This window comes from Diceros bicornis, chromosome 6, assembly GCF_020826845.1.
Source record: "Diceros bicornis minor isolate mBicDic1 chromosome 6, mDicBic1.mat.cur, whole genome shotgun sequence".
Classification (NCBI taxonomy): domain Eukaryota; kingdom Metazoa; phylum Chordata; class Mammalia; order Perissodactyla; family Rhinocerotidae; genus Diceros; species Diceros bicornis.
This window is the reverse complement of record NC_080745.1, coordinates 16,093,745-16,119,793: the sequence shown is the minus strand read 5'-3', so window position 1 is coordinate 16,119,793 and position 26,049 is coordinate 16,093,745. Positions and strand designations below refer to the sequence as shown.

General features: G+C 41.5%; 1 long non-coding RNA gene across 1 annotated transcript; it reads right to left on the bottom strand.

The window, feature by feature from the left end:
- Positions 1-10,174: 10,174 nt before the first annotated feature.
- LOC131406773 (uncharacterized) lies at positions 10,175-21,865 on the bottom strand. Its single transcript, XR_009220346.1, has 3 exons — positions 21,761-21,865; positions 11,886-11,975; positions 10,175-10,685 (listed from the first exon to the last, which is right to left on the bottom strand). It is a non-coding gene; the product is annotated as an uncharacterized LOC131406773 (long non-coding RNA).
- Positions 21,866-26,049: the final 4,184 nt, after the last annotated feature.

Genomic DNA, 26,049 nt, shown 5'->3' with positions numbered 1-26,049 from the left:
AGCTCCCTGCTCTGTGGCAGGGGTGCAGCCCTCTCCCCACTCCAGAGGCATGGAAACAGTCTGGGAAGTTACCTGAGTTTCCCACAAGCAAAGGACAGAATGTGGCACAGCAAAGACTCTAATGGGGGATCTGCTGACAAACCTGTTTTGCCTCTCATCTGTGCCCTTTTGTTGGCTGATGTTGAGGGGTAGGGTGACTATCTGGTCTCCCCACCATGATACTCCCTCTCAGGGGGAGGAGAGGAAATGTCATATGCTGACACTGTTTGCCATGGTGCAGTCACACTCGGCACCTCTCACATCTCCCTGGCACACACCTTGTTAAGATGAGAATGGTTGTAAAAGGTAACATAAGGGACCCTTGTGGTGGTGGGACTGCCCTGTATCTTGACGCTGATGGTGGTCATGTGAATTGACAATAAATAGCATAGAACTAAACACACAGTGAGTCACATGTAAATGAGTGTGTGTGAAACTGGTGAAATCTGAGTAAGGTCGCTGGTCGGATCAATGTCAGTTTTCTGGTGGTGACGTTGTGCTACAGCTATGCGAGATATTACCATGGGGGTCACAGAGGGATCTCTTTCTATTATTTCTCATAACTGCATGTGAACCTACAGTTATCTTAAAATAAAAATTAAAAACATATACTTAAAAAAAGTATTTCTCACAGTGTGAAGTGTGTTTAACTTAAACTACTTTAAGAAACAGGCAGCTGAAGCCCAGGAAGGCATCCTCCGTCATTGCCTCTGTCCCCTCCTGGGGTCTCAGGATTCACACTTGCCTGCCCAACTGTCTCCCCAGCACCAGAACAAGACCCACGGAAGACAGCGTGTACCTGTGACCTCAAAACAAGTGCTGGGACTAGCATATCAACACAGGGGAGCCAGGAAGGTGAGGGGATGAGAATGAGTCCACAAGGGAAGCTCTCCAGAGGCCTAGGGATGTGCACATGGTACCCATCTCACAGCAGGGCAGGTAGGTCTGGCTTCTGTGCCATGCGGGGAAGCGAGATGGACCAGGGCCACCCCAATCTGTCCTCAGACCTTCCCCAGTGTGGACTGCCTCTCAGAAAGGGGAAGAGAAAGATTCAGAGCAGTGATGAGAGAATATTATACTTATTTAAGACAACCAAAAAAAAATATCATGAAAAAATATTTTAACTGACGTGTTTTTTGTTCTATTATAGACTCCCAAAATATTAAAATTTTGATTCCTTTATTTTAAGACAAGCATTATATTGTTAACTCATTACTGTTTATCAATAAATTATAATTTTAAGAGCATCTCACGGTTGGATACCTTTGGTAAATGCTGACCAAGCTCGTCAAGCAGCACCTCCAGGAGAGGCCCTAGGTGGTGCCTTGGGCTCCGTGTATGTCAATTATATCTCAACAAACTGAAAAAATAAAAGAATCCTCCATGTTCTTCAGGGCCCAAGTCTGCCTGCCCCTCCCAAGTTCTCAGATCTCTCTACCTTTGCTCTTGTGTGGCAGGGCCGAGATCATTGCAATAGTGCCGGGCTGGGCCCGTGGGTGTGAGCAAACCTTAGTTCTCACAGCTCAGTCTTGGGAGGGCAAGAGATGATGATTGAAAAACCAGGCAGCGTCTGGTCAAAGGTTCAGAAATCCTCCAATCCTGCTTATCGAAACATGGCTCTCTTTTGTGGAAGCTGTTGGTACTAGGGTGTGTGTGTGTGTGTGTGTGTGTGTGTGAGTGCGCGCACATACTTTGTTTTGTTTGGGATCGTATGTTTCCTCCGTGTGCCCTGCATGAAGAGCAAGAATCAGCAAGCTCAGGTGCCATTTCTCTTCACTCAGAGTTAGCCAGGCTTGCTTCCTTCCCTGAGGCTATGTCCTCTCGCCCTTGCTCAGGGAAAACTTCGCAGATAGAATGTTCCTTGGTTGATGTAAGGTATGACAGAATGCAAATGGGAACAGGAATCTTGGCTTGAGTGTATTAACAGAGAACTATTTGCATAACCACTATCAATTAAAAACTAAAAATATTCCCCAGATGTTCTTACCTGACCATATTACAAGACAGCAATTTAAAACCGCACCAAGGTCAACAAAAAGTAAAAGTAACTAATCTAAGGAATAAAGAGTAACACGCACTGTGGGTAATTAGAAGGAAGACTGCCTGTTGGGAACTTGAGGGGTATTAGGTTGCAGTTTACGTTCATCAAATTTAAACGCCTGCTTTGATACAGAAATGTGGTTTCCTAGGCCTCAATATTTGCTACAGGCAACTATTTCTGCATAAATTGGTTCATGTATTCCTTATAGTTACCTGATCCATCAGATCCCTGTATCACCTGTTGAGCCCACTTATCATGGTGGGGACCTAAAAGTGGGCCCTGAAGATCCACCATGAGGACTCAGAAATAACAAGACAGGAGATGAGTAGTATTTTAGCAAACAAGTTTCTCAACCTTCTGGTAGACATAGTACAGGGAATTTTGAAACTCCTTTTGGTCCTCTAGGACTTTGGGTTTATGACTCAAGAGGGGCTATTCTGGGAAGTTAAGGAATCCCAATTTGGGAAGATGTCATAAGATATGCAATTGCTTTGGGGGCATTTTTTTGAGATCATCAAGAATGGTGTAACTGAAGAACTCTGCAGCCTACCTACAACCATCCACCCCTAGTCTGACATCAGCTATGTCACTACAACGGGGGTCGAATCTTGAGGGTCAAGGCCAGACAGTATATCCTGCCTATGTCATATCAGTATGGGAAGATCCAGAGGGATGGATTCAATCCAGATCCTTCGGGATATCAGATCCCAAAGCAAGGTTAAAGGGGCGGAATTGGGGTCATCAACAGGGCATGCAGCCAAGATATCAAAGCCAAGAGAGGACTGACTGGACTGAAACAGCTCTGGATCAGAGTGAGAAGGTCCTGAAGGAAACTTTAAGCAGCATTGCTTGTATTTATTGTAGGGTACATGGTTGCAATGAAATAAACGTTTATATTCCCCCCAAATTCATATATTGAAATCCTAACCCCAACTGATGATATTAGGAAGTGGAGTATTTGACAGGTCATTAGGTTATGAGCTTGGAACTTTCATTAATGGGATTAGTGCCCTTGTAAACCAGACCCCAGAGAGATCTCTTGTCTTTTCTGCCCTATGAGGATAACAATGAGAAGTTGGCTGTCTGCAATCCAGACGAGGGCTCTCACTGGTACCCAAACATGCTGGCACCCTGATCTTGGACTTCCAGTCTCCAAAACTGTGAGCAGTAACCTGCTGTTTATAAGCCACCCAGTCTATGGTATTTTGTTACAGCAGCCAGAACTAACACAACAGTATTTGGGCAGGTCAGGATGACTTAAAATTGTCAGTTCAAGGAGGGCAAGCCTTGAGATCTTAGTCTAATTTCTCTGGTTTTTTTCAGAGCTGCATAAGATCAGGCCATTTTATGTGCATCTATTTTTTCAATAAATATTTGTATTTGCTGTATGTCAGACACTGTGCTGGGCTCTGGATAAACAATAGTAAATAAAACATGGGTCTTGACCTAAAGTAAGCTGTAACTTAGTGGTGGAGATAAAAAATGGAAAAGCAATTACAATATGGTGTTTTAAGTTCTGTGATTAATGGAAAGTTCTGGGTGGAACTGAAGTATCTAGAGATAGGGAAAGTTTTACAGAGGAGATATTATATAAGCTAATGGATGGACAGAGACAGAAAAGTAGATGGTCAGGTGAACCAGTGGGGAGTTCATTCTAGAAAAGTGTCAGCATGCACTGTAGAAGCTTCTTAACCAGCTTCGCTGGACTCCTGCACACTCCATTGCCTCCGTTTGCAAACACACTAGAGGTGCACGCAGAGCTGGCTGCCCCCTGGGCTGCCCTCATTCCATTCCACCTTTGCTACCTTGACTTGAATGATCTCAAGGGTCAGTTGTTTCGTTTTCCCCAAATGTTTATGACTGTTATGCTTGTTATCAAAATAATTTAATTTAAGTAAGTCTTATGCAAACTGATAAAAATATAGGTACAAAAAGAGTTGTAGTTTCTGTGAAAATTAAATTGCAAGTTTTGCAAAGACTTGCTAAAGATGAGCCACTAACAAATAACGCTAGTGAATTAGGTGTGGATGAGCAGCTGTAAATTATTGGAGAAATAAAATAGTAAAATTCCATTAGGATTCTACAAGCAGCATGTGTCATAACAATTTTGAAATTTTTAATCCTTTTTAAATAAACTAACAATGGAATTTGTAGAAGATCCAGTATAGATACGATTTATGTAAGAAAGACCCTATGGAAGTCCTACCAGATCCCTAACCTAAGGGGCTTTGGATTTACAACAAAAGAGTAGTGAATAAATGTTCATGTGTGTGCTTCCAAGTAAAATAAAGTATTTGTGATATCCAAATATCATTGTTGTGATTCTTTGCGTAATTGACTTTTTGATTAACAAACCAACCACAGATGGACCAAACCCAGTGGATTGGAGGACTCCAAGAGCACTAAGGGCATTAGCAGTGCTCTGGCTTTAAGAGGCAACGTAAGAAAGAAAATCAATAGCTGGATTGTATGGTATTTCTATTTTTAATTTTTTGAGAAATCTCCATAGCGTTTTCCATAGTAGCAGCACCAGTTTGCATTCCCAGTAGCATGTATGAGGATTCCCTTTCCTCTACATCCTCTCTAACACTTGTTATTTCTTGTCTTTTTAATAACAGCTTTCTAATGGACGTGAGGTGATATCTCATTTGTAGTTTTGATTTGCATTTCCCTGATGATTAATGATGTTGAACATCTTTTCATGTGCCTGTTGGCCATTTGTATGTCTTCTTTGGAAAAATGTTTTTCCATCTCCTCTTCCCGTTTATTGATCAGGTTGTTTGTTTTTTTTGTTGTTGAGTGTATGAGTTTTTTAATATATTTTGGAAATTAACCCCTTGTCAGATATATGATTTGCAAATATTTTCTCCCAGTTGGTGGGTTGTCTTTTTGTTTTTTGATGGTTTCCTTTGCTGTGCAGAAGCTTCTTAGTCTGATGTAGTCTCATTTGTTTATAAACTATGTGACCCCAATAAAATAATTTAAAAAAAAAGAGAGAGAGAATAATCAAGTAACTCAGAGTAAATGCAGGATTGAGTTCAGGCGCTAGAGAGCTGGGAGGACGCTGGCAGGTGTGGTGGTGTTGGTAGAGACCAAAGCTCTGTTAGGGACAGCAGGGTGCAGAGTGAGGCTGTGAGTGTGCTAGCAGCATTAACATTTCAGGGTGGGAGTTTGAGATGAAGCAGAGGCTGCAAAACGAGTTCCCTAGGCACTCTAGTACCCACGCACAGATCCATTGTCCACACTAGCCTGGGTACTAGTGAGGGCAGGACAAGCTAATCTGAGAAAACCTCTTCACTTGGCAGCATTATAGAGAGTTATATGTAAACTGCATGACCACAAGCCACCGTGAGGCTTGTGCTTTTATCTCTGGGGAGGGTCTTGTGCTGATAAGGAGATTATGAGCAATGCCTTATCTGCTACATATATGCATAGTGCTTCACAACATTTCAAATATTTTCATACTTTTTATAAACACTTTAAAACACATTTGTTTTTCTCTTGTTGTGCTCATATTCAAGTTTGAGAGACATGAGCTACAATAAAGCACGTGGATTTAGGGTCAGGTCTGAGTTTGAGACCTGCTTCTGCCACTTGGCAACTTTCTACTCTTGAAAGTTACTTAAGCTCGCTCACCTCTGTTTCCTCATACCTGAAGCAAGAATAATAATGTCCACTAGGCAGGGTTAAGGAGCAGACTCAATTAGCTATTGCCACTATGACTTTCCACGATTTATTGATTACTCTGTACCAGTACTCTTCTAAGAACTGTAAGTTATTATCCAGGAACTGTCACAACAATGATGTAATAAGGTACTATCCCCATTTTACAGATCTGGAAACCAAGACATGCTCTTAAATAACTCAATTGAGGGCACAAGCCAAAAAGTTATAAGAGTCAAGATACAAAGTAACTGTTCTTATGAATGCAACCTCTGAATTACATATGAAAATTGGCTCCCATGCATCTAAAATGCTCCTGGTTGTGATTTCCTGTAGATGTTCTCCCCTCCGTGGACATTCCCTCTGTGTAGATGTGCACCCTTCCATGGACATTCCTGCTGTGTGGATGCTCACCCCTTCACAGACATTCCTTTTGCTTGACTCCATCTTTCTCTGCATACAAGAGACAACTAGAACCCCAGTCCATTGCCATTTGAGCAGAGAGTAGTTTCTGTGATGGCCCCCAAATGCAAGCAGAGCATAGAAATACTGAGTCGATGTAGGATCCACAGAGAATTACATGGTTAAAGATCATAATTAACAAAGTTATAGTCAAGCCCATTGCCTTAGTAACTCTGTGATATCCACAGCTACAGGCTGATTTTCCTCAATACAAGGCTTCTCATGGCCTCTATATGGCCGTTTCCCCTAAGTTTCTCAGGAGATGTTGAAGTCTAATAGACGTGAACAGAACAACATGAAGCAAATGAGTCCACTCACATTCATCCAGCGTGTTTCCTCAGTGTAACCTGTTGGTCTGAATCCCAGGCTAGGTTACCCTCTTGAGAAATAAGTCTAAGAATCAGCAAATAGTTGTTGACGGCTTAATCTCAGGCACTAATGGCACACTGGCTCATCTAAACTTCATAATCACCCTGAGAGGTAGGCATCATGATCACTCCCGCTTTATAAACGAGAAAGCAGATATCCAAGGTGAATAGTGATTTCCCAGCCAGTGCCAGGATTCAAACTCACACTCAGTGTTCCTCTCACTATATTCATCTACTCTTTCCCTTCCCTAAACCCACATGACTTTTAGGAGATCACTTCATTAAGCTCAATGAAATAACTGTGCCTTACAGGACAGTTGGTATACTTCACTTACTGACATCTCTGAGGTTAAAGAAAGAACTATATAACAGAACAATAAAGCAAGCTTGGGAACTATACACGTGTGGAAACAAAATGGCCATGAACACAAAACTCTGATGAATGAAATCAAGGAAGAACTGAATAAATGGAGAAATAAATATTGCATGTTCATGAATAGGAAGCCTCAATATTGTCAAGATTTCAGTTCTTTTCACCTTGATCTATAAATTCAATGCAATCTCAATCAAAATCCTAGTAAGTTATTGTATGAATATCAACAAACTGATCCTAAAGTTTATATGGAGAGGCAAAAACCCTGAATAGCCAACACAATATTACAGGAGAAGAATAAAGTTAGAGGACTGAGGGTACCCGACATCAAGACTATAAAGCCACAGTAATCAATACAATGTGGTACTGGCAAGAGAATAGACAAATAGATCAACGGGACCAAATAGAGAACCCAGAAACAGATCCCCATAAAATAGTCAACTGATCTTTGAAAAAGGAGCCAAGGCAAAACAATGAAGCAAAGATAGTCTTTTCCACAAATGGTGTTGGGACAACTGGACATCCACATGCAAAAAAATGAATCTAGACATAGACTTACAGCCTTCACAAAAATGAACTCAAAATGGATTATAGACCTAAGTGTAAAACACAAAACTATAAAACTCCTAGAAGATAACATAGGAGAAAACCTAGATGACTTGGGTATGGTGATGACTTTATAGATACAATGCCAAAGGCACAATCCATGAAAGAAATAGTTGAAAACTGAACTTTATTAAAATTAAAAACTTCTGCTTCTGTGAAAGATAATGTCAAGAGATGAGAAGATGAGCCACAGACTGGGAGACAATATTTGCAAAATAGACATTTGATAAAGGACTATTATGAAAAATATATGAAGAACTCTTAAAACTCAACAATAAAAATGCAAACAACCCAGTTAAAAAAAGAGCCAAAGATCTTAACAAACACCTCATCAAAAACATATACAGATGGCAAATAAGCATACGAAAAGATTCTCCATGTCATATGTCATCAGGGAAATGCAAATTAAAATAACAATGAGACACCACTGCACATCTATTAGAATGGTCAAATCCAGACAACACCAAAGGCTGAAGAAGATGTGGAGGAACGGAAACTCTCATTCATTGCTGCTGGGAATGCAAAGTGGTACCCACTTTGGAAAGCCGGCTGGTGGTTTCTTACAAAAGTAAATATACTCTTACCATATGCTCCAACAATCATGCTCCTTGGTATTTACGCAAAAACTTCTGTCCACAGGAAAACTTGCACACAGATATTTATAACAGCTTTATTCATAATTGCCAAAATTTGGAAGTGACCAAGATGTCTTTCAGTAGGTGAGTAGATAAACAAACTGTTTATCCATCTAGACGATGGAATATTAATCAGAGCTAAAAAGAAATGATCTATCAAGTCATGAAAAGACATGGAAAAAACTTAAATGCATATTACTAAGTGAAAGAAGTCAATCTGAAAAGGCTACATACGGGCGCTCACTGATGCACCCCTTGTCAAGCCATGCTGTTGCAGCATCCCATATAAAGCAGAGGAAGATGAGCACGGATGTTAGCTCAGGGCCAAGCTTCCTCATAAAAAAGAGGAAGATTGGCATCGGATGTTAGCTCAGGGCTAATCTTCCTCACACACAAAAAAAGGCAACATATTTTATGATTCCAACTATATATCATTTTGGAAAAGGCAAAACTATAGAGACAGTAAAAAGATCAGTGGTGGCCAGGGGTTAAGGATGGAGAGGATGAATAGACAGAACACAGAGGACTTTTAGGGCAGTGAATACACTCTGTATGGTACTGTAATGATGTATACATGTCACTATACATTTTCCCAAACCCATAAAATGTATGACACAAGAGTAAACTCTATTTAAACTATGGACTTTGGGTGATTATGATGTATCAAAGTAGGTTCATCACTGTAACAAATATACCATTCTGGTGGGAGATATTGCTAATGGGGAAGGCTATGCACTTGTGGGGATGGGAGAATGTAGGAAATCTCCATATCATCCTCTTATGTTTGCTGTGAACCTGTAACTGCTCTAAAAATATAGTCTTTAAAAAAATGTGCATGAACTTCTAGTGTTTTCAGTCTTGACTATTGGAGGACCATGAAGTCATCCTCTCCTTGAGCCCCCCAAGGCCTCAGGCACCATCCACTACAAGGCCCTAATATCGGTGTTTAACCACTCAGTATTCTGTGATTTCCAGTTCTTGTCTTTCCTATAAATCCCCAGACAAGCTTGATTCCCATCAGGGATCCATTCATTATTCACTTTGTCTTCTCTGCCTGCTTGCTCTGGTCCATTACAAGCTTTCCATCTTGGCTCACAATACTCCAGCAGTCTAAGCATTAAACTTACCATTTTGGCTACTTAGAATGTTCTCTGTCCAGGTCTCCATTTGCCAACTGCTTCTGCATTTATGTCTTCAGAATGTTCTCTCCTAACACTCTCAAAAAGAACATTTCCCCATATCCCAGCTCCAGCTACTCTGTACCACGTTAAACCATTTTATTGTCTGCATAGAATTTATCACTCTCAGAAATTAATGTTTGTTTGCTTGCTTCTTTGTTGTCTTCCCCCAACTTCCTTTTTAAATGTAAATTCTTCCGGAGAAAGGGTTTTTGACTATCTTGTTTCTGCTAAATCCTGGTGTCTAGAATAGTCTTTGGCATACAGTATTTGTTGACTAATTGGATAAATGAATGGATAGCTGAATGAATGACTTTAAGAATCCTGGGCTCCAGATGACTGCCTTGTAAAGACTTTTTTATTTAAAATGCAGAATTATTAAGAAATGCAGTATAAAATCATATGGAGATTTAAAAACAACTCTATTCCCTAAGGTTAGATAGTGTAATAGTTTGGATTATAGTTTTACAGACTTATAAATGCATATTCAGTTGTAACTATCTATCTATCTATCTATCTATCTATCTATCTATCTATCTATCTATCTGCCTATCTACATACTATATATACTGCTCTACAATTTGCTCTTTGAAATAACGCACTTTCAAATACAGGCATACCTCGTTTTATTGTGCTTCACTTTATCGTGCTTTGCAGATACTCCATTTTTTACAAATTGAAGGTTTGTGGCAACCCTGTGTCATGGTAAAACTTTAATGGTTGAGGAGTTGCTTCTTATGGATGAGCAAAGAAGTGGTTTCTTGAGATGGAATCTACTTCTGGTAAAGATGATGTGAAGATTGTTGAAATGACAACAAAGTATTGAGAATATTACATAAACTTAGTTGATAGAGCAGCAGCAGGGTTTAAGGGGATTGAGTCCAATTTTGAAAGAAGTTCCACTGTGGGTAAAATGCTGTAAAATAGGATTGCATGCTATAGAGAAATTGTTCATGAAAGGAAGAGTCAATCGATGCAGCAAGCTTCATTGTTGTTTTATTTTAAGAAATTGCCATGGCCAGCCCAGCCTTCAGCAACCACCGCCCTGCTCAGTCAGCAGCCATCAACATGGAGGCAAGACCCTCCACCAGCAAAAAGATTACGACTTGCTGAAGGCTCAGATGATGGTTAGCAATTTTTAGCAATAAAGTATTTTTAATTAAGATACATACATTTTTTAGACGTAATGCTATTGCACACTTAATACACCACAGTGTAGTGTAAACATAAATTTTATGTGCACTGGGAAAGCAAAAAGTTCATGTGACTCGCTTTATTGCAGTGGTCTGGAACCAAACCCGCAGTATCCCCAAGGTGTGCCTGGAAAACACAGTTGATTACATAGACTTATAAAATAGCCACGAGCCTTAAATGTAAGAGTCTCTGAACAAACAAAATCCTCCACAGACTGAGTAACATAGAAACAATTACATGCCAATGGGCCCAGCATGCCAGCGCCAGTGAGCCTTGGTCTAGCCATTCTCTGAATAGCTGCCAGACAGTGCTACACACTTGTACAGTTGTAGAGCCTTGTACAGTTTGTGTTTTCCCACAGTAGAACCTGCACTCCAAGAGTCTAAGAATTCCTGAAATGTAGCTGACTCAATGTAAATAAAAGAAAACAAAAATGAAGAAAGCTCAAACTAAATCTAATCAGTTGAGAATAGCAATGATGTAATGACTTACATAGTTTTTAGTTCTCAGTGATGTCTTTGCAAGTGTGAACTTGATGTTGTGACAATACCCACCAAGAATGAATAGAAGGACCTTGACGACATTATGCTAAGTTAAATAAGCCAGTCACAAAAAAGAATAACACTGTGTGATATGAAATATCTGCAGTAGTCAAATCCATAGAGACAGAAGGTGGAATGGTGGTGACTAGGGGCTGAGGAGAGGGAAAATGGGGATTTGTTGTTCAAAGGGTATAAAGTTTCAGTTTTGCAAGATGAAAAAAGTTTTGGGGATTCTATGTACAGCAATGTGAGTGTAGGTAAACTACTGAACTGTGCACTTAATAATGGTTAAAATGGCAAATTTTATGTTATATAAGTTTTAACACACTTAAAAATTTTTTTTTCAATTAAAACAAAAAGAATGAGTGGAAGAGGAATAAATATCCTTTACATGCTATGCTTCCCTGCATTTTCTCTTTCCCATAATTAGGATTACCATATATCCCAGTTTGCTTACAACAGTCCTTAATGTTGTCACAATTAATGTTGTCCTTGTGCAATTATTTATAGGTGTCCCTTTCATTCTTAAGAGTGTCATGGGTGATAATTATTATGCTCATCTTATCCAATGTGCCTTTGGTAGCAGAGGACAGCCAGAGAACTTAAAACTAGAAAGCACATTGTGCATATTGCTAGCGCCTACATTCATTCACACTCCTTCATTCACTCGCATAAAAAGGTCTTCTGTGTACCTTTTACCTGTTATCACCCTGGGTTCTACATTAGTGTTCAGGTGACGGTCTTCCCAGAGAGACTGTGGGTTCCTCCAGGGCAGGACTTATACTTAATTCATCTGGCGTCCCCAGATCCCAGCTCAGACACACGTCAGGTTCCCAGCAGATGTTTGCTGAATTGCAAGATGTCCTGGTTCCTGCTGAAAGAAAGCAGTGCAAGAGGACAGCCCTCATGAGTGTTGAACTCTCAGAATGGTCTTTCCTTTGTGCCCTCGGGGGTGGCCCTGCAGGATCTCCTTGGCTGGGTAGACAGATTCCCAATGGGAGGGCAAGGGTCTCAGCTAAATTTCTATCTCACATGTTACTCACTTCCAAGTGCCTTGTTAGGGTCTTTATCTTTCCTGATGATGCTTTCTATTTTGTTTTTAACAAATTAAGAAACATCTGCATTAGTCCTGAAATAGACGCTCACAGTAAGCCAATAAATGCTTAGTAAATCTTGTACATATCCCTCTAATGTAAGTTATTCATATATAAAGCAGAACTTTGACATTCTACTGCCATGGCTCAGAAAGTCGTGCTAATTATCTCAGCTCAGTGGCAGGCTTCGTAAATCTAGTCTTAGTTTTCTCTTTCAAAGGCAGTGCTGTCCTCAAGGTGAGTTTCAGCGAGTCAACTCCTCAAATGCTGGGCATTTCTTTCCAAGTGTGGGGTTGAGTTACACTCCTTGCTTTAATGTTGTTTGGCTTTTCTCTGATCCCTAATGACCTGTGGTCATTTGAGGACTCAGGGATGGCATCTCTATCTTCCAAGTTGCTTAAGATCTCTGATTCCAGGCAGGCATAGAGCTTAATGTGCTCCAGTCCTGTGCTTTTCTCCCCCTCCCTCTCCCTCTCCCCCTCCCCCTCCCTCTCCCCCTCCCCATGCCCCTCCCCTACTCCTCCTCATCAGCACATTGGCTTTGGGGGCCTAAGACCCCAGGGCAATGGGAGGAGAGACCTGGAGAGGGATGATAAGTAAATGTTAATGAACCAGCAGGTTCAGATTGGAATGCCTTTTGGGAATTTCAGACTTGTTTGGATAAACCAAACTCAACATCTGGATGGCATTTGGATCAAGAACCATGAAGAGCTGCCCACTTATCCGTTGATCAGTCTTGCCCGGTGTGCATCATTTTTATTAGGCTTTTCAAAACAACTTTGGTTTCATTTATCTTCTCTATTGTATTGTTTTCTATTTTAGTACTTTCCGTTCTCATCTTATTATTTTCTTCCTTCTACAAATGTTCCCAACTTCTTTTTTTAAACTTTTTTTTTTCCCTCCCCAAAGCCTGTTCCTGACTTCTTGATGTGGATCTTAGTTCATGGATTTACAGTTTTCTGGGACATATTTTTTCTTTTTCTCGATGACAGATTCATTAAGGTCCTTCTTTTGACACAATGCAGACATGGATGTGTCTTGTGTGCAGTTGGCTGATGATGAAAGATGAGATAATTAATTCCTGGTCTCAGCGGGGTTCTATTCAAGGAAAGAGACAAGACAGTATGTATTGTGTTAAGTTAATAACACAGTAGAACCAACGGTAGGATTTCAGAGCAGTGCTTATCAGCGACAGTTCCGAGGATGAGGGGGGACCAAAGTCAGACCCTGCAGGACAGGCTGATCTGGAAGGGCTCAGAAGAGTTGGAGGGAAGACCAGCAAGAGCACCTTCATAAAGCCCACCATGGTCTAGGGAAAGACCTCTTGCAAGGTAAAGAGACTGTGAGGCAAAAGGCCAGAGAGAGGAGCCAGGACCACAGTGTGGAGGACGCAGGGTGTCGTCTGCATGCAGCAAGGCATCCTTGAAATGTCTGAGCAGCAACGCCATGAGCAGAGTGAGGTTAGAGACAGATGGTTTGACAGGGAGACACTGGAAGCAGGGGGACGAGAGGGGAGGAACTGTGGGCAAGATCACCATGAGTTAGATGACACAGTGGGAGAACTTTCCATCTGAGCTTCTGGCTTTGGGAGGGGCAGGGGGAATAAGCATGTTCCCTTCCTGGAGCTCCTCCAGGTCAGGCATAGATAGGTCCATTTAACAAAGAATATCTTCACAACAAAGTTATGAGGCTGAATTTACTTCATACAGGAGATGGAGGTGAGGCCTGGCTGGAGCCACGCAGCAAGTGGACCCAAGCCCGGCCACACCCTGGGCTTCCTGGAAGCGAAGCCTGTGGTTGTTCTACCACATCCCCCCTCCTTCCAAGGCCATCAGGCAGCAGCTGAATGGTGGGGGCCAACGAGTAATGTAGTCGAAGCCAATGTGCATGGCCCCAAATTCAGCGTTGGACTTCCTCCTCCCAGGTGCTTCCTATCCTTGCACGACCCTCGAGCAGGTGGGTACAGTCCCCACAAAAGCAGATCCCAGGAGCGGTGTCCAAGTGCCATGTCACTGCACTCAGCCTTCCCCCTTCCCAGGGAAACTGCTCACGTGCCAGGCCTGGGAGGGAAGCACTGCACCAGCCCAGTGTCCTTTCCACGTGTTCCCACAGCACTACGCACCTCTAACTCAGCAATGACCTCCTTGAACTGCAAGGTGCAGAAAACTTCAGGCCCTGGGAAGGGGCTTCATATTCAGCATCTCCCCACCTGTACCAGGGCAGGTGCACATTATCTGAGGAGAGAACAGTGCTCTCCTGCACTGAAGGTAAGGATTCACAAGGCTCTGATCCACTGAGGAGGAGGATACTTGCCTTGGGTGAATCTTCAAACCAGTTCAGCCAGTGGCCCCCACCCCCACACAGCCTACCCCCAGCCCTTGGGCAGGCTGGACCAGGGGCTCCCACCTTCCAGCCTGGGCCCTTCCAGGAGGTCTCCAGTCCCTAGGACGTGATGGCTCTTTTCAGGGACTTAAATGCCCAGGAAACTCATCCATGGAAGAGGCACCTGCTCAAACCTCCCACAGACACCATGTCTGGCCCCCAATTTCCTCAGCAAGGCCTGAGGCTCTCCTACAAGTCACTGCCTCCCCCCGTATTCACCCCAGTCCCCAGAGCTCATCTCCACCAAAATCAGAATTCCTCCCAAGCCAACCCAGGCATCTGCGATCTTCCAGGAATTCATTCATTTATTCATTCATTCATGAGACTAGGAGGAAGAAACTTATTTAATTTGCTCTGAGCTCCATAGAGGGACCTGATATCTGAAATTATTAACTCATCTTTTTTCCTCACACATTTAGCCTACCCTGTGAGCCTTTGAAGATCAAACTGTCTCTTCTTTGGTTTGGCAACAGGCCCGCCCCAGCTCTAGGTCCACGCACATGGACTTTTGTCACAGGGATTCTCTCTAGGGCCCCATCTCTTCTTAGGAAGCACTGTGTTGTTCTTGAGTCTCTTAGGCCTCCAAGACTGTCTTTTAGGTAAAATTGTTATGCCTTCCAGTCAGTGCCTTACCTTTCAGATGTTTTTGAAGGCTCTCTTGGTTTTGGGCTAGGGAGTCATTAAAGATAAGTCAATATGTTCTACTGTTTGTATTAGATATTCGCGTCCTCTTTACTAGTAGTCAGTTCTGTTTCACTGCTGCAAGCTTTACTTTGCCCTAGAAATGAAATCTGCTTAATCCCCGGGGCAGACATTACTGGTGAGAGAACTCCAGGTCCTTAGCCCGCACATGTTGCACCAGCCAGCTCAGAGAGTGGGAACATGGCATTAGTGGATATGAACAAGGCAACTTGTGCAGCATGGAGAAAGCTCCAACCCAGCAGGAGTGTCCAGGTGGATCTCTGAAACCGTCTCAGATGATCCTACTTTAAATTGTCCCTTCACCCAGGTCACTTTTGATCATGTCACCTTATTTCCTTCAGAGCATTTATCATGGTCTGAAATTACTTTATTTGCCCACTAGCTTGCTGTCTATCTGTCTCAACTTCAAGGCAAGCTACCCAAGAGTTCTCCTCGGAATCGCCAGTGCCAACAGTGTCACAATATGCCTGGCAGAGAAGGGGCTCCATGAATGTTTACTGAAATGAATCGACACACCCAGTATCTTCATCTGTCACTTAGGAGCCAAGGTTGCCTTCTCAAAGGATCCTGCACACTTTTGAGATGTGGTACAGTGGAGTGGAAAGGCTGGCCTGTTCTACAGTCAGCCTCATGTGGATGCCAACCCAGCTTACTAACACTGTGGCTCTGGGAGCCTCAACTCCTACATTTGAGAAGTGGGAAATTCTACATTACATTGCTATTGTAAGAATAAGATAAAGCATATGAAGTGCCGAGCCCCAAATAGATGGTCAATGAACAACTGTTGCTGTTATCATGCCTGATGATCTCACAGTGTTTTTGTCTGTTTTGCTGTCTTACTCTATTTATTCAATAGACTAAAAGGAAACGTAGAAAGTAACCTCACTCAGAAGGTCAGGCCTGATGACCTCAGGGATACTAGAGGTGGAGGGGAGGGCAGGAGCCTGGGTTTCCTGAAGCCTCTGGCTAAGAGGAATTACTCGGGAGACTTGTCCACGGCTGCGGAAAAAAACTCCTGTTGCATCCTAGCTCTCAGGCTATGGTGATAAGCTTTAACGTTTTACATAAAGGAATGGGTTTAGACTTTGGGGTTTCACACCTACCCCAATAGTGTGATTCATAAGTTCTCATTAAGATCCTAATAGTCGTTACCCAGGAGAAAGGATGTAGGAAAAGGAGAACTGGGGTCTCACAGTTGTTTAATAAGATTACAGCTTCTGTAAAAGGTCACTGCTGCCCTTGGCCTCTGGGAAACACTTTCTCCTCCTGACTCTGCAGCGTCAGAGTCTCCTGGTTGTCCTCCCACTTCTCTGGGTCCCCCTCAGGCTCTTTGTGGGTCCACCTTCCTCTACTCCCAGTAAACGCAGGGTTTAATAAACTGCGCTCTCACTGATTTCTTTCTCCCGGGGCAAATCTCCCATGCCCACAGCTTCATCTATTTGCTGATGGTCATCAATATACCGCTTTTCCTGGGCTGCCTCTCAAAACTTCGGTCCCACATGTCCCACCACCTGCATAGCCCCTCCACATGGCAGCTCCAAGCATCTCAAACTCAACAAGCCGGAAGCCCCCAAAACGCTCATCATCTTCCTCTGAAAGACCCTCTCCAGGTTCCTCAGCTCAGTGTGTGGCTTTCCCACTCCCCAGGGGCCACACCAGCAGCCAGGGGCTCAGACTTGGTTCTTCTGTCCCACACACTATACACAGTCAGTCACAGATCTGCCTGATTTTACCTTCATCTGCCACTATTCTAAATCTCTCCTCACCCCTCCCCATTCAGGCCCCCATTACCTCTGTTCTAATGACTAAAGAGCCTCCAACTCATCTCCCAGCTGCAGATCGGCCCCCTCCCATCCATTCTTCATGCTGCTGTCAGCACCATCTTTCCAAATGCACCAGATGTAAACTGGATGGATTACGATCCCTCATCATTAGAGTCCTGCAATGTGCATACTGTACGACTCCATTTAGAAGTTCATCTGAGATCAAGAAAGCGGCCACTCCTGAAGGTGCAGAGGGAATGACTGGGAGGGGCAGGAGGGATACTTGTGCAGATCTGGAAATGTTCTATATTATGATCCAGGTGATGGTTACCTGGGTGCATAAATAGGTTGATATTCATCAAGCTATGAACTTCACACTTGTATACTTTACTGTATGTAAAGTATATGTCAAAAATAAAAACAGAAAATTTATAAATCTACACAACCAATTAAAAGGAAAAACAAATTTAAAGAAGCCCATCAGGAGCTCCAAATCTCTCTTAGAATGAAACCAAACATTTTAACATGGCCTGGGTTTAGGATGCCCATTCTTCCTGGCTGGTCTGGCATAGTCTTGGCTTAGGCCTAAGGTCTTGGTATAATTACTAACATGCCCCGATTTATATGATCAATTATATGCCACCTCCCTCCCACCTACCTTGCTTTTCCTTGTGGCTGCAATGTTCTTCGCTCCCCTTTAGCAAGGTAACAACTCACCCCTCAGATTTTGGCTGAAATATCACTTTTTCTGAAAAGTTTTCTCTTACTTAGCCCCAAACCAGTCTGAGGATGGTCCCTCTGCTGACTACACTGAGAGGAACCTGTCTTTCTTTCACTGCACCCAAGTCAGTTGGCAAATTAGGACCATCTTTTTAGTTTCAACATTTATTTAAATGTATTTGTCTTCTTATATTACAGGATCAGGAAGTATAAACCTCTTGTTTTATAGCCAAAGGGACTGAGATTCAGATATTAAATGGTCACCCAGTCGATTATGGCCAGAACCAGAACCCACAAGAACCCTGATTCAGGGTTCAGACTTCACAAGTTACTCTAATGATTAGACCATGTGGTGGGGCTTTGAGGATATGATTCTGAAGATAATTTCTAATTCCTTGGGACTGAGCCTGACAATTTAGAAAGAATAGAAGATTTAATTTAATGTCTTTGATCCCGTGATTTGATTCCCCTTTTTGGTATAGGCTAGAAGTTATAAGTGTCTATTTATGACTAATTGTGCATTCCTCCAGTATCGATCTGTCAACACAGGTGGATAGGCCCGTCCACATGCTGGCCTCCTGTGCAGCTATAGACCATTAGAGCAAGGGCAGTAGGTGGGGGCTCAAGGTACACTGTCCAGCCCAGTTCCAGCCCCATCACTCATGCATGTGTGACCTTGGAGAAGCTATCGAACCTCTCTAGGCCTGAGTTTCTTATCTGAAAATCTGGGAAATATTACTGCCTGATTGTTTAAATGATCGAATAAGATAATCCATGCAAAATGCCTAACATGCAGTGAGCTCTCAGTAAGTACCAATTCTTCCTCTCCCTCCCCTTCCTCTCTGCCTTATCCTCCTCCTCCTCTTCCTCCTTGCTCTCCTCCTCCTTCTCCTTCTCTTCTTCTTTCTCCTCCTTCTCTCTTCTTCTTTCCTTCTTCCTCTTCCTCCTCTCTTTTCTTAATGGGAGTCTAAATAACAAACCCACACCTTCTTAGGATTAAGATTCTTTTCTATCGGTCGTAGGAAAGCCACAGTGTGTGACCACGGAGTGGTGGGCATAGAAGATGGGGTCATTTTTTATATTAAAGCATCCCTTTGAGCCATCTTACTGCGAGAGATGTTCTTAGGCCTGGCCTCAGTTTTTTACATCCTTCCTAAAATGTGAGTACCAGAACTAAAGCATCCAGGTGTGCTCCGTCCGGAGCCAAAAGGATAATACCATCACCCCCCAGCCCGGGAGCCACACTGGGCTTCTTGTAGAGTAGCGCCAAATAGCATGGTTTTGGGTCACAAGATCATTGACTCATAATAAGCCTGTGTAAAAGCTATGCAATAATATGAATTATTGCAAAATACCCAGTAAAGAGCAAAGCTGCAAGGTCAAGCTGTGCTAGCAAACCACCTACATGACAGGGCGAAGTTCAAAAGCAGATCCTATGGCAAATATTTGCCTGATTTGGGCTGCTACCTCAAATCTTGCTTTGTTTATCTACAGATCACATAATATTTCAAGTTCCTGACTGACTGGCAGCTGGAGGCCCGGCTGACCACACAGCTGGGCAGATGTTGGAAATCTGGGCTGAGATGCAGTAGTTAGAGTGTCTGAGTGGATTTCCCAGACTAAGGTCTGGGAGAGAAGCAGGCAAATTGCTTTGGGGACTCCAGCCTTCTCTGCCCAGTCCCTGGCGAGTAGCCCTGTCATTGCCTGCTGTGACCAGACTGCGGGTGCCTTCTGCAAATGAAGGTCATGTCATTGACCACCTGCACGAGAGCAGGCCCCAGCGCTATTTTGCTGGTAAATGGGTGGAGTTTTTTGAGTCAGAATGATCACTGGAACAACATTTTGCAATATTTCTGGCTGGCGTGAGGATGTAGCCTTGACCTCTTTCACCATGTGTGTTAAATCTCAGTATTTATTAACTATGTGTCTGAACATTATCTCTGTACTGTAGGAGAGGCTGCCCACAGCCTGCAGAACTGCAATAAATCCTCTGAGCAGCACCATGATTTTTGTCTGGTGGAGTGAGATCCTCGTGGTAGTTTAACTCTTCACAGAGAAGTCCTTCTAAGGAATACGGGGAGAACGAAGGGAAGGAAGCAGGAAAAGCAAGGGGCTAAGGGGAGACTACCAGTTCATCTTCTTCCCAGGGTGAGGTAAGACAGTGCAGGGGAACAAGCACTGGCTTTAGATTTAGCCAGGTCTGGGCTGGAATCCCAGTCCTGTCCCTCACCAGCTGTGCTACTTGACCACCATAAAGCTCTCAATTTTCTTCTTTCTAATTTGAGGATAATAGACAATATGCAGAGAATTCTAAGGGTTGAAATAGCTGATTTTTCTGTAAAGCACCCAACACATGGTGGATAGATAATAACTTCAGGCTTTCCGCCTAGTAGAGGCTTCTAGTCTGAGCTTGCCAGACTAATAGGACCTGGGTCTATCAGCTGGGATGAGGATGGTGAGTTACAATTAAGGAACAAGAACAGGGGACAAGTGTTGGGATAAACCTTTCATTAGCAATGGGTCTGAGGGTGGTGAAGGTCACACCTGGAGCTGCGATGACAGGGCTAGGTCCTTCTTTGACAGCAGGTATTGGACATGAAGAAGCTGAGCCAAACCATGCAAAATCAGACTACACCTAGATCAGCACCATAATTGCACCCCGGAAGTCAGTCAGTCCAGGGCTAAGAAGTGCTGCTCCTCTTCTGGCCCTGAGACACTTGCACACATTCTCCAAGGCCCCTTTCAAATGTAGGGCCTTGTGGGTCCCAAGACTTTCCCACCTCTGATGAGGATGAGTAATTCCTCAACAGGAGTAACGCTGGGCTAAGCCTCGCACAGCAGCAGCTACAGTTTTGAATTAATCCTCTTCTTCTTTTCATATTTTTTTTATGAGTTCAAATCTGTGTAGGAGTATCCATCATGGAATTCAAATAAATCATCACCGGATAATATTTCTACTTAAATCCTTTGCACTTGGTTCTGTGTTTTTACTTGTTTATATGTCACTGTTTAAAAAAATGAGACTAAATGTGGCCATTAGATTGTCAAATTAAATTTGGTTCTGTTTGTAACTTGTTCACAAGTTTTTCTCACCTTAATATATTCTAATTTCAATCAGAACTTGCCATAAAACAAATGAAGTCCAGGGATTTGTGTTTGCTGTGATGAAAATGCTGTGATTGGCATGTAATCCTAACTACTGTCCTTTCTTCCTTTCCTCTTTAATCAATGCTCACTCTCAGACGAACCCCAGCCAGGTATGATTGCAAAGCATTTTAGATTCTTATGATTTTATATGTGTTGTTATTGTGCTGAAAATGCCCTAATCATTTTGACTCACTTCCCCTTCTAGTGCATATCCCATATTATGAATCATAAATAAGTTAGAATACTCGTGGAAATAGAGGGAATTCTGTTTTTTATTCACACTTTTGTTACCAGACTGCCAGATAAGAACCTGTTCAGGGGAAGTAATTGTGCATAACATTTAGGTGCCGGGCACTGTAAGCAACACTTTTAGGTATAAACCCTTTGAATTCTCATAACAATGCAGAAGATACTTTTGTTTTTCCAATTTTATGGATGAGAAAATAGACAGTAAAGTTAAGTAACTCGTTCAAGGTCACAAGTCCTAAGTGACTGAATCAAGCCCCAGAACCAGAGAGTCAGGTTCCAGATCGTGAACACTGAAACCATCACAATAGATCACGAGAAGCAGCTGAACGCAGGAGGCACCACTAGGCAGCTTCTCGGAGTTTGAAGATCAAGAGCAGCAGCTCTGGTCCAATCTGCCAAACATCCCACCACTCGGGCCTGGGTTACACCAGGAGCTCTCCAGCTGGCACAGTCCCTAACATCCAGACTTGCATAAGTTTGGGCATGTAGTCTAGCCCAATGATGTCTCAAAGGCCCTGACTATGAAGAAGGATGGTGAAAACATTATTTTTAACCTAGACTTTCATCATATTGACTTGAGATAAGGATCTTTATTTACATACCTGGCACTGTGTTGGGAGAGGGCTGATGGTGGTGCAGCAAACATGTTTTTGTTTTGTGTTGTTTTTCCTTACAGAACAGGCAGGCTCTGATGGGAAAAAGCATGTCCTCTTTTTCTTGTACCTTAAGAGAAAGAAGAAGAAAAACAAGTAATTAAGTGACAACTCCTTGCTATAAGATTAATAAGACAAGAAAGGGTTTCATTTACTTGATGAAGTTTGCCTTATTTCCTTCTCAGAAAACTGGGACAGAAGTCGCAAGGCTCAAATATGTAGTTTAGTTGAAACTTAGAACATTGAAAGTTACATTCTCAGGATTCAACTCATATTCTCGAGCTCTCACTGACTCCTTGCCATCTGTAACCTAAGAAACGCATGTGCTACTTCTTCGTGTGCGTGCGTGTGAAATTAGTTTGCACTTTGCCCACTGGCATTTCAGCTTTTGGGTGAAATGCTATCACTCCATGTTTTCCCTAATTCTTGTTATGCTTTTAAAAGTAAATTTTTATTGGAGAATATCATATCTATAAGTGGAAAAATCATAAGGGTCCAGCTCATTGAATTTTCACAAAGTGACCACATCTGTATAACTACCACTAAGATGAAGAAATAAAGCATTACCAGCACCCGGAAGCCCTCATGTCTTCTCTCAATTTCTATCTCCCCTCCCAAGTAAGAATGGAATCATACTGTATGTACTTTTCTGATTTGAGTGATGCAAGCACATTGTTGCACGTAGCAATATTTCATTCTTTCTTATTGCAGTCTAGTATTTCATTGTATGGATTTACCGCCATTGTTTATTCATTCTGCTATTACAGGACATTTAGTTTCCAGTTTCTTATTATTACAAATTGTGTTGCAATAAATATTTCCTTAACGTATCTTTTGGTATATACATATGTATGAATTTTTGTCACACCTAAAAGTAATAGATACTTCCAAATAGTTTTCCAAAATGGTTATACCAATTTATATACCCATCAGTAGAATGTTCCAGTTGGTGTCATTGGTCTTTAATTTTAGCCATTCTGGTAGGAGTGTAGGGGTATCTCATTGTGGCTTTAATTTGCATTTCCCAGATAACTAATGAAATTGAGCTGGATATTCATTGGTCATTTGACTATCTTTTTCTGTGAAGAGCCTCTTCAAAACTTTTGCCATTTTTAACATTTCTATTCTTTTATTAATTTACATGTAAGAATTCTTTATTTGGACTCGAGATCTTTGTCTGCTACGTATATTGCAAATATCTTCTTAACACTGTGGCTTACTATTTTGTTGTCTTAATAGTGTGCCTCGATAAAATTTTGAATCGTATTATTTAGTCTAATTTCACTTTCTGCATTCTGTTTAGAAAATGTTTCCCAATCCAAGTTTACGATGAAGTTAACTTAATTTTATTGTAGAACTTACAATGTTGCACTTTTAGACCTTCAGTCAATCTAGAATTGATGGACTTCCTATGATGTAAGGTAGGGATCGACATTCACTTATTTTCCTTATGGATATCCAATTGACTCCCCTCGGTTTTTTGGAAAAACCATCTTTTCCGCAGTGCCACCATAGTATCAGCTTTGTCATAGGTTAGTTTCTTTTCTTTTTTTTTTTCTTGTGAGGAAGATCAGCCCTGAGCTAACATCCATGCCAATCCTCCTCTTTTTGCTGCGGAAGACTGGCCCTGAGCTAACACCCGTTCCCATCTTCCTCTACTTTTTATGGGACACCGCCACAGCATGGCTTGACAAGCGGTGCTTTGGTGTGCGCCGGAGATCCGAACCCGGGCTGCCAGCAGCAGAGCACATACTTAACCGCTATGCCACAGAGCCGGCCTCAGCTCACTTTCTGAATATGTATTTTATAATCAATATTCAGTTCATCATTAGATTCAATTTACTAGTATTTTTTTTTTTTCCTGGTGAGGACAATTGGCCCTGGGCTAACATCTGTGCCAATCTTCCTCTACTTTCTACGTGGGACGCCTCCACAACATGGCTTGACGGGGTGGTGTGTAGGTCTGTGCCTGGGATTTGAACCTGCAAATCCAGGGCTGCCAAAGTGGAGTGTGCAAACTTAATCACTATGCCACCGGGCCAGCCCCTCAATTTACTAGTGTTTTGTTTAACGTATTTATGCCTAGTTCATGAGAGAGATTGTCCTACTTTTCCTTTTTTTTGTAATTTCCTTGTCAGATTTTGGTTTCAAAGTTTTACTGGCCTCATGAAAAGAGTTGAAAAGTGACTTTTTTTCTATTTTCTGGAAGAATTTGAATAAGATTAGTTCATTCCTTCCTTAAATGTTTGGATTAAATGGTGAAGCCATTCGATCTTGAAGATTCTTGTATAAAAAATTTTTTTAAATTTCAGATTTGATTTTTTAAATAGATATAAGATTACTTAGATTTTTTATTTTTTCTTGTCTTAGTTTTGGAAAGCTGTATTTTTCCAGGAATACATCCATTTTATCTAATTTTCAAAATTATCAGTTTAATGTTGTTTATAAAAACACTTTATGACCATTTAAAGAACTCTAGGGGTCTCTAGTGGTATCTCTTTTTTGTTGAAGATATTGGAACATTATTCTCTTTCTCTGTCTCTCTCCCTCCCACTCCCTTCCTCTAAAAAAAATTATGGTAAAATACACATAACATAAAATTTATCATCTTAACCATTTGTAAGTGTACAGTTCAATAGTGTTAAGTACATTCACACTGTTGTGCAGCCAATCTCCCTATCCCTTTTCATTCTACAAAACTGAAACCCTGTACCCATTAAACAATAACTCCCCATTCTCCTCTCTTCCTAGCCCCTAGAAACCACCATTCTGCTTTCTGTCTCTATGAAATTGACTACTCTGTGTAGTTCATATCAGTGGAATTATACAGTAGTTGTTATCTGTGACGGGCTTATTTCACTCAGCATAATGTCCATAAGGTTCAGCCATTTGAAGCATGTGTCAGAATTTCCTTCTTTTTTAAGACTGAATAATATTTCATTGTATGTATATACCATATTTTGTTTTTCCTTTCATCTGTGGATGGATGCTTGGGTTGCTTCCACCTTTTAGCTCTTGTGAATAAAGCTGCTATGAACATGAGTGTGCAAATATCTCTACGAGAACTTGCTTGCAATTCTTTTGGAATTGGCATTGCTGAATCATATGGTAATTCTATTTTTAATTTTTTGATGAACTGCCATACTGTTTTCTGTAGCAGCAATACCATTTTACATTCTCACTAACAGTGCGCAGGTTTCTCCATATCCTCCCCATTTGTTATTTTCTGGTTTTGTTTGTTTGTTTAATAATAGCCATCCTAATCGGTGTGAGGTGGTATCACATGCTGGTTTTGCTTTGCATTTCTTAAATGATTAGTGATGTTAACTATCTTTTCATGTGCTTGTTGGCCATTTGTATATCACCCTTTGAAAAATATCTATTCAAGGCCTTTGTTCATTATTTAATCCGGTTGTCTGTTTTGTTGTTGTTGAGCTGTAGTAGTTCTTTTTATATTCTGGATATTAACTTTATCAGATATAACTTATAATCTGATAAATATTTTCTTATAAATATTTTCTCCTGTTCTGTGGGTTAACTTTTCACTCTGTTGATTGTGTCCTTTGATGCACAGAAGTTTTTAATTTTGATGTAGTCCAATTTATCTATTTGTATTGTTGTTGCCAGTACTTTTAGTACTTTTAGTACTTTTAGCCAAAAAATTATTGCCAAATCCAATGTCATGAAGCTTTCCTTTTATATTTGCTTCTAAGAGTTTTAGTTTTAGTCCTTTTATTTAGGTCTTTGATTCATTTAGAGTTAATGTTGTATATGGTATAATGTAAGGGTCCAAATTCATTCTTTTGCATGTGGATATCCACTTTTCTCAACATCCTTTGTTTAAAAGACTGTCCTTTCCTAATTGAATGGTCTTGACATCCTTGTCAAAAATCATTTCACCATATATATAAAGGTTTATTTCTGGCTTTCTATTCTATCCCATTGGTCTATTTGTCTGTCTTTATGCCAGTACCACACTGTTTGGATTACTGCAGCTTTGTAATAAGTTTTGAAATCAGAAAGTGTGAGACCTTCAGCTCTGTTATTCTTTTTCAAGATTATTTTGGCTATTCAGGGTCCCTTGAGATTTTCATGTCACAGATTTTTCTGTTTCTGCAAAATCACCATTGGAGTTCTGGTAGGGATTTCATTGAATTTGTAGATTGCTTTGGGTAGTATTCAAATCTTAACAATATTATGTCTTCCAAACCATGTACACAGAATGTCTTTCTATTTAT